This window comes from Entelurus aequoreus, linkage group LG16 (assembly GCF_033978785.1).
Source record: "Entelurus aequoreus isolate RoL-2023_Sb linkage group LG16, RoL_Eaeq_v1.1, whole genome shotgun sequence".
NCBI classification, from domain to species: Eukaryota; Metazoa; Chordata; class Actinopteri; order Syngnathiformes; family Syngnathidae; genus Entelurus; species Entelurus aequoreus.
Genome location: NC_084746.1, coordinates 6,269,773 through 6,276,690, shown reverse-complemented (window position 1 = coordinate 6,276,690; position 6,918 = coordinate 6,269,773).

Below are 6,918 nucleotides of genomic sequence, written 5' to 3'. Positions count from 1 at the left end.
CGAGACAAAACAGAGTGACGCACGAGAAAAAACAGAGTGACGCACGAAGAGACAGATAAAAATGGCAGGAGACCTGGACTCGAGAGAGATTGCTTTTTTGTGTGTCCTCCGGAGGACGGCCGTTTGTTTGCAGGGACAAAACAATCCAACTTAATGCACTTTTGACTATGAGTAAATAAACTTGTTGTACTAAATTCACTTTTGTTGCTGTTTAAGCCTTGGACAATCCACTACAGATGAACTTGACTGGCCTGCACAGAGTCCTGACCTGAACCCGATAGAACACCTTTGGGATGAATTAGAACGGAGACTGAGATCCAGGCCTTCTCCACCAACATCAGTGTGTGACCTCACCAATGCGCTTTTGGAAGAAAGGTGGGCAATTCCTTTAAACACACTCAGCAACCTTGTGGACAGCCCTCCCAGAAGAGTTGAAGCTGTAATTGTCAGAATAATTGTATCTAAGTTATCACAAAACTTTGTGTTGCCATGAGTTCCCGGCGAGAAGACAAAAGCTGTCTTTGATCCTACCAAGAAGAAGGCTTGTAAAACTCCACTGTGTAGGATGGGAAGCAACATGAAGGTGTTCTGTTTCTTTGATGTATTGTAATCCACAGACAGATTTTGTCTTGACCCGAGAACTACAAAGCGGAGAGGAAGCTGGACCAGACTCCTCTCCAGGCGACATTTTCTTTGAACTGTTTTGTAATCAAAGGTGATGGCTGTTTACGACCCCCCTCCCTTGGAAACAGCTGTTGCCATGTAAGCAGGGAAAGTCCAAATAAAAGAAGAGGCGTACAATCTTTCGTCAGAGCGTGGTGACACTGTGCAAGGGTACAGGTTTACGCGTTTCTCCTCAATTGAGCCAAATTTAATTCTGTCTGTGTTTAATTCCTTGCTTCTTGTCTTGTTTAATAGATGTCATCAGTGTTTGAACCTGACAGTAATAGCTGCAAAAGGTGGACAGACATCATATTGAACAATATGTGTTAGGAAAGGGATGGCACTTCAAGTTCATATGTGAGTCAAGGCAGGTGGCCAAATACTTTTGGCAATATAGTGTATCTTCCCTGATTCCACCTGGTTCTGTGGGGACAGGCCCTTAAAGCATGTAATTATATAGATTCTGGCTTTCCATCTTTTGCCTAGTGGGTGACCATCAAAATTAATTGGATTCATTATAGGCTCCAGCACCCCCGCGACCCCGAGAGGGACAAGAGGTAGAAAAGGGATGGATGGATATTTACTACAACCAACATTTCATCAATTATACATGCGACCCTGTTGAAGGCTTTGCTGAACAATTGGATGAAACTTCCACCATGGCGTGGCAAAATAGGATGGCATTAGACATGTTATTACCAAGGAGGGTGAGGCTGATGAACTGGCTAAAAAGTTTTACATGTATGGGAAAACTATTTGGTTCCTAAAAGGCTACTGTTATATCTACGAGCATAACTATTTGTATTTAAAGTCGTGGTCAAAAGTTGACATACACGTGTAAAGAACATCATGTCATGGCTGTCTTGAGTTTCCAATCAATTGGAGCACATACTTGTCGGTCTTCTTTAATGAATTTATTATGGGTCTACTGAAAATGTGAGCAAATATTCTGTGTCAAAAGTATACATACAGCAATGTTAATATTTGCTTACATGTCCCTTGGCAAGTTTCACAGCAATAAGGCGCTTTTGGTAGCCATCCACAAGCTTCTGCTTGAATTTTTGACCACTCCTCTTGACAAAATTGGTGCAGTTCAGCTAAATGTGTTGTTTTTTTTGACATGGACTTGTTTCTTCAGCATTGTCCACACGTTTAAGTCAGGACTTTGGGAAGGCCATTCTAAAACCTTCATAGTAACCTGATTCAGCCATTCCTTTACCACCTTTAAAGTGTGTTTGGGGTCATTGTCCTGTTGGAACATGATTTTAGGTTGTCCTGACGAATTTGGAGGTAATCCTCCTTTTTTATTGTCCCGTTTAAAGCACCAGTTCCATTGGCAGCAAAACAGGCCCAGAGCATAATACTACCACCACCATGCTTGACGGTAGGGATTGGTGTTCCTGGGATTTAAAGGCCTACTGAAATGATTTATTTTTATTTAAACGGGGATAGCAGATCCATTCTATGTGTCATACTTGATCATTTCGCGATATTGCCATATTTTTGCTGAAAGGATTTAGTGGAGAACATCGACGATAAAGTTGCAACTTTTGGTCGCTGATAAAAAAAAGCCTTGCCTGTACCGAAAGTAGCGTGACGTCACAGGTTGAAAGGCTCCTCACATTTCCCCATTGTTTACACCAGCAGCGAGAGCGATTCGGACCGAGAAAGCGACGATTACCCCATTAATTTGAGCGAGGATGAAAGATTCGTGGATGAGGAACGATAGAGTGAAGGACTAGAATGCAGTGCAAGACATATCTTTTTTCGCTCTGACCGTAACTTAGGTACAAGCTGGCTCATTGTATTCCACACTATCTCCTTTTTCTATTGTGGATCACGGATTTGTATTTCAAACCACCTCGGATACTATATCCTCTTGAAAATGAGAGTCGAGAACGCGAAATGGACATTCACAGTGACTTTTATCTCCACGACAATACATCGGCGAAGCTCTTTAGATACTGGGCTAACGAGGCAGCATCTGGCTCAAATGCAGATAGAAACACAATAAATAAATCCCTGACTGGAAGGATAGACAGAAGATCAACAATACTATTAAACCATGGACATGTAACTACACGGTTAATAATTCCCAGCCTGGCAAAGCTTAAAAATGTTGTTGCTAACGACGCCATTGAAGCTAACTTAGCTACGGGACCTCACAGAGCTATGATAAAAACATTATCTCTCCACCTACGCCAGCCCTCATTTGCTCATCAACACCCGTGCTCACCTGCGTCCCAGCGATCGACGGAAGGACGAAGGACTTTACCCAATCATCCGTGCGGTTGGCGGCTAGCGCGTCTACTATCCAAGTATGTCCTCCTGGTTGTGTTGCTACAGCCAGCTGCTAACACATCGATCCCACCAACAACTTTCTTCTTTGCAGTCTCCATTGTTCATTAAACAAATTGCAAAAGATTCACCAACACAGATGTCCAGAATACTGTGGAATTTTGCAATGAAAACAGAGCTTTTTTGTATTGTATTCAATGGGGTACCAATACTTCCGTATCAATTGTTGACGTCACGCGCATACGTCATCATATCTAGATGTTTTCAACCGGAAGTGTGGCGGGAAATTCATCATTGATATATAAACTATCAGACTGCGTGGTCGGTAGTAGTGGCTTTCAGTAGGCCTTTAAGGCCTCACCTTTTCTCCTCCAAACATATTGCTGGGTATTGTGGCCAAAGAGCTCAATTTTTGTTTCATCCGACACCACATGGACAAAGATAAGACCTTCTGGAGGAAAGTTCTGTGGTCAGATGAAACAAAAATTGAGCTGTTTGGCCACGATACCCAGCAATATGTTTGGAGGAGAAAAGGTGAGGCCTTTAATCCCAGAAACACCATGTCTACCGTCAAGCATGGGGGTGGTAGCATACTTACTAACCCTCCAGATTTTACCGGGAGACTCCCAAATTTCAGTGCCCCTCCCGAAAATCTCCCGGGGCAATCATTCTCCCGAATTTCTCCCGATTTCCAACAATATTGGGGGCGTGTCTTAAAGGCACTGTCTTTAGCGTCCTCTACAACATATCGTCACGTTCGCTTATCCTCCATTCAAACAGCGTGCCGGCCCAGTCACATAATATATGCGGTTTTAACACACACATGAGTGACTGCAAAGCGTAATTGGTCAACAGCCATACAGGTCACACTGAGGGTAGCCATATAAACAACTTTAACACTGTTACAAATAAGCGCCACACTGTGAACCCACACCAAACAAGAATGACAAACACATTTCGGGAGAACATCCGCACCGTAACACAACATAAACACAACAGAAAAAATACCCAGAATCCCTTGCAGCACTAACTCTTCCGAGACGCTACAATATACACCCCCCGCTACCACCAAAATGGCGTAAATATTTTTTGCGCTAGCATAGCCCTGAAAAGCTCATCGATATCAAGGATCGTTGTTCAGCACATGCGCCGAATATTCACGCTAATGTCTGGTTGCTATGACGATCATTCAGCCAACAAGCCAAAAATAAATAAAAATGTGAGAATAAGAAAGCAACTAAGTGGTTCACGCCAGCGAGTAGTCCTCCAACACGTGTCATTCCTGCACCCGCACCTTACGTAAGACCCGATTCCACATTGGGCAATATTCTTCTCCGGGCGGGTTAGCTTAACCGGGATTGATGGTATGGCGCGTCGCCTCTAAATTTAGTCTCGCCGAGAACATTCGTCTCCTCGCCACGTTGCTGCGGGGCCGAGCCGAGGTTGCTGCTCGGATCCTCGGTGGTCACGCACGCACCGCGGGGAGGCGGTGGAGCAGAAAGGAGCTCCTGTGTGTCACACGGCTGCACTCTCGTATGTCGCCGTTCTCATTGTCACCGGGCGCTGGGAATTATGTGGATCGTCGGGAAGGATTCGCCTTAAAGGAGACCAATACAAGGTCTATTTTTGTAGTATCCTCACATTTACTACTCATGAGAATGTTTGCATTTTTTTTTTTTTTTTTAATTATATTTTAAATGATAATATAAATACATTTAATAAATCCATCCGTCTTCTTCCGCTTATCCGAGGTCGGGTCGCGGGGGCAGCAGCCTAAGCAGGGAAGCCCAGACTTCCCTCTCCCCGGCCACTTCGTCCAGCTCTTCCCGGGGGATCCCGAGGCGTTCCCAGGCCAGCCGGGAGACATAGTCTTCCCAAAATGTCCTGGGTCTTCCCCGTGGCCTCCTACCGGTCAGAGGTGCCCGAAACACCTCCCTAGGGAGGCGTTTGGGTGGCATCCTGACCAGATGGCCGAACCACCTCATCTGGCTCCTCTCCATGTGGAGGAGCAGCGGCTTATTTTGAGCTCCCCCCGGATGACAGAGCTTTTCACCCTATCTCTAAGGGAGAGACCCGCCACCCGGCGGAGGAAACTCATTTCGGCCGCTTGTACCCGTGATCTTGTCCTTTCGGTCATAACCCAAAGCTCATGACCATAGGTGAGGATGGGAACGTAGATCGACCGGTAAATTGAGAGCTTTGCCTTCCGGCTCAGCTCCTTCTTCACCACAACGGATCGATACAACGTCCGCATTACTGAAGACGCCACACTCACGATCCACTCTTCCCTCCCTCGTGAACAAGACTCCGAGGTACTTGAACTCCTCCACTTGGGGCAGGGTCTCCTCCCCAACCCGGAAATGGCACTCCACCCTTTTCCGGGCGAGAACCATGGACTCGGTCTTGGAGGTGCTGATAATTATATATATACACTACCGTTCAAAAGTTTGGGGTCACCCAAACAATTTTGTGGTATAGCCTTCATTTCTAAGAACAAGAATAGACTGTCGAGTTTCAGATGAAAGTTCTCTTTTTCTGGCCATTTTGAGCGTTTAATTGACCCCACAAATGTGATGCTCCAGAAACTCAATCTGCTCAAAGGAAGGTCAGTTTTGTAGCTTCTGTAACGAGCTAAACTGTTTTCAGATGTGTGAACATGATTGCACAAGGGTTTTCTAATCATCAATTAGCCTTCTGAGCCAATGAGCAAACACATTGTACCATTAGAACACTGGAGTGATAGTTGCTGGAAATGGGCCTCTATACACCTATGTAGATATTGCACCAAAAAGCAGACATTTGCAGCTAGAATAGTCATTTACCACATTAGCAATGTATAGAGTGTATTTCTTTAAAGTTAAGACTAGTTTAAAGTTATCTTCATTGAAAAGTACAGTGCTTTTCCTTCAAAAATAAGGACATTTCAATGTGACCCCAAACTTTTGAACGGTAGTGTATATATATACACTTACAGTATATACACAAGTGTATATATATGCGGATGACTCTGCCCTGCTGGTATCCGGCAAGGACAAGTCACAGGTGGAGAAAATCCTCAGTGCTGAGCTCTGTAGAACTTGCACCTGGCTCGCTGACAACAAGCTATCCATACACTTGGGTAAAACAGAATCCATCCTGTTTGGGTCCCACATCAAACTTAAGAGAGTCAATCACTTCACCATAAAAGTAGGTGACAGTGTCATCACCAGGAAAGATGAGGTCACCTACCTAGGTTCCATTCTAGAGGCTAACCTTTCCTGTGATAAAATGACAACCAAGGTAATCAAAAAGGTTAACCAACGAGCGAGATTTCTCTACAGAATTTCCTCTCTGGTCAACAAAAGCACCTTGAGGATTCTGGCGGGAACTCTCGTTCAACCCTTTTTCGATTACGCATGCACCTCCTGGTACCCTAGCACCTCCAAAACCCTCAAATCTAAACTCCAAACATCCCAGAACAAGCTAGTCAGGTTACTTCTAGACCTCCACCCCAGATCCCACCTCACCCCTACCCACTTCTCTAAAGTGGGCTGGCTCAAGGTGGAGGACAGAGTTAAACAACTTGCACTGAGCCTAGTCTATAAAATCCGCTACACCTCCCTGATACCGAAGTACATGTCAAACTACTTCCTTAACGTAAATGACCGCCATAACCACAACACCAGGGGGAGCTCCACTAACCACGTTAAACCCAGATTCCGAACTAACAAAGGTCTTAACTCATTCTCTTTCTATGCCACATCAATGTGGAATGCACTCCCAACAGGTATAAAAGAAAGGGCATCTCTATCCTCCTTCAAAACCGCAATAAAAGTTCACCTCCAGGCAGCTACAACCCTAAACTAACACCCTCCCCGGATTGCTAATAATCAAATGTAAACAATCAAATGCAGATACTTTTTCTTATTCTTATGCCTTCTGATCTCTCTCTCTCTCTCTCTCTCTCTCTCTCTCTCT